The sequence below is a fragment of the Leucopleurus acutus genome (assembly GCF_964270905.1).
Source record: "Leucopleurus acutus genome assembly, chromosome: 16".
Classification (NCBI taxonomy): Eukaryota; Metazoa; Chordata; class Mammalia; order Artiodactyla; family Delphinidae; genus Leucopleurus; species Leucopleurus acutus.
The window spans coordinates 8484329-8487196 of record NC_139158.1 but is presented as its reverse complement, the minus strand read 5'-3'; positions in this window follow the sequence as shown (position 1 = coordinate 8487196).

The following is a 2868-nucleotide window of genomic DNA, read 5'->3' as shown; positions in this document are numbered from 1 at the left end:
AGGTTTCCATTATTTTTAAACAGATGAGTATTTTCAGTTTCTAGTTTTTGATACAGTCTACATAAGAGTTATGTAAAGAGGTCCTGAGATGAAAAAGTTTAAGAAACACTGCATCAACGAACTGTTAGAACTGGGTGGAAATCCAGCAACAGACAGCATTTTTATCTCCAGAAGTCTGTCTGTGGAAAATCCTCTGGGCAAATTCCAGTCTTATGTCAAATTCCAGGCACTCACAATGGGACGTTACACCAAAGGAACAAGGGTGTAATGGTACCACCTTCCAGGAGCTGCGCTTCTTTCTGAAGAGCCTTGGCGAGCCTGTGCTGATCTTGCCCATCTCTCAACCCCCCTGGCTGGCAAGACGTGTACAACTTGCCCCTATCCAGTAACTGGCACACTGAGCTCTTGCTCAGTGAGCACGCTGGCTGCTGGCTGCTGCTCAGTGTTCTCTCCTAGAGGAGCAGAAGCAGCCTGGTGTTAGGAGGCGAAGCTCAGGAGGGTTGAAGATGTGGCTGCAACATGGGTCATCAGTGAGCTGTGGGACCTTAGGCACACAGGTCACTCCTGTGTCCACAGAAGCGGCGCTCTCAGGGTGGTTCTGAGGGACAAAGAGCCAAAACACGTGAATTCATTAACATGGCAAAAGCCTAGCCCCTCAGTGTTATTCCTAAAATGTGAATTAAAATTTCTCCAAAAACTCAAAAGCCGTCCTCTTCCTCTGCATGAACCAGTGCAGCCAGCCCCTCCCTGCCTTGCTGGAGCACACCCAAGCCGGTGGAGGAGAACGCCTTTGCCCTGGTGTTCCTTCCTGTAGACAAACCCCTCGTCACAGCTGGTCAGGGCAGATCACCCCACACGTCCAGGGATGTGATCCGAGCCGTGGGCACATCCTGACAGCTGCCATCAGAAACAGCAGGCTGCTGAGTGCAGCCCACGTCAACTAAGGCTGCTGACCACCTCAGAAGACTTAAAAACCCAAGACAATATATTTATGAATGAACATCTTAAAATACAAAAACCCACCTCATTTAAAACACAATGAGATCTCCAATGGGCACCTGAGAAATACCAAACCAGGCACGTGACCCGGTTTTCATTTAGACCTATATCCCCCACCCCCAGGGCTCAGAAGTTTAGTCACTTGACCGAGAATCAAAAGGAGTCATGATTCAAACTTAAGGTTCGTTTCATAATAGATACAATGGAGACCCAAAAGGTGCGATCATTTTTTAAGGTCAGTAAACCCAGGTCTGATTCCCAGAGGTAGGCACTTTCCAATATACACCATTTTGCCCCTTTCCCCCCGCAGTCCAACCTCATTCTTTGAGTGGGGGAGAACGCCCATGTCCAATCAAACCTTCAAAAGCAAAGGAAAATTTCAACTCATTAAATAAAACTAGCACTGACATCAGATCTGTAAGTTTATTTGCTCAATGTACGACAGCTACATAATGACTCACATTCATGATATTCCATCACTGAGGAAAACTGCTAAGAATGGTCCGTGTGTGAAATAATTCCTTAGAGAAACACGGAGTTGGAAAAATAATCACTGATTAGACCTTAAAAATAGTTCACTGCATAACATGACAAAAAGCACAAAGGCTCATTCAGAGAACATATTCGTTGTTCTCCTACACTGTAATAGTTATAATTTCACCATGACAAACACCAGACATTAAGATTAAGCTAACACTGGTGTTTCTTTTGCTTCCCCCCCACCCTTAAAAACAAAATATATAACTGCATGTCACTATAGCAACATCCAAAACAGATCAATTTGTTACGATCACTATTTGGTAGAGCAAACTTTACCCCCAAAAGGAAAAATTAAATTAAAAAAACTTTAAAAAATTTGAAGACTTAATTTTTTTTGTCATAGGAATACATAACACCTACAGTATAAGTTAATAAATTTCAAGCTACTGTATAGAAATACAACACTAGCATGCACAATATTGTATCAATAGAGTAATGGAGGAGTAATCATTTCACTGGAGAGACAGCATCATAGGCAAGTGCATTTCTTTAAAAATAAAGAAAAGAAAATAAACCATTCAAGCTGCTTAAATATCAAGTCTCCCATTCCCTCCTTCATTTTTAGCCCTCAGACACGGTTTTATCTTGCATTATTCTAAAAAGCAGCCAGAGCCAAAGCTAAAATTTAAAAGAAAAATAGGTTTTGTAATTCCAGTAAATCATTTCCAAATGCTACAAGGAAGGACACAGCACTGCTCACTGGACATGAAGATAAATTAAGGAAAACCCCACCAACCCCCCACCCCACCCCCGCAAATCTGTTCCCATCCGTGGCATTGACCTTAGGCCCCTGTTAGGGCACAGAAGCTATAAAGCTCTCTTCTGTTAGTTCTCCTGGTAGGTTTGGTTAGTTGGGACTTCCGCTCTAGCATATGGAGGGGGCCTTCTAAGGAAAGTCATGCTGGGTAACTGCGCCACATTACAGAGCATCGTCACACTCTTCTATCTTCACTGTCACCTGGATCCTGGTCAACACGTGCATTTCACAACTGGAAGCTCCATTTTCGTTTTAGCAAAAGCAACTGTCAGGTTTTCCTCAATTACTACTCATTCCTCTCCCTGCCTAAATAAAACAAACAAACAAGTCTGGTGTCATTACCTATCTCAGCAGTTCACAGTTACTGACTTTATAAAAAAGGCTGAATGCACATGCAACAGGTCGTGTGTTAAGACTTATCCAAAATGAGAACCAAGGACCTAAGGCTAACTGAAACAAACTTGTGGAAATAGCATCGTGGTTTCCTTCAATTCTAAAACGTGTACAGATGGCACAAATGAATCTCCAACTTCTATGCTTTCATTAAAAAGAAAAAAAATATATAGAAAAAG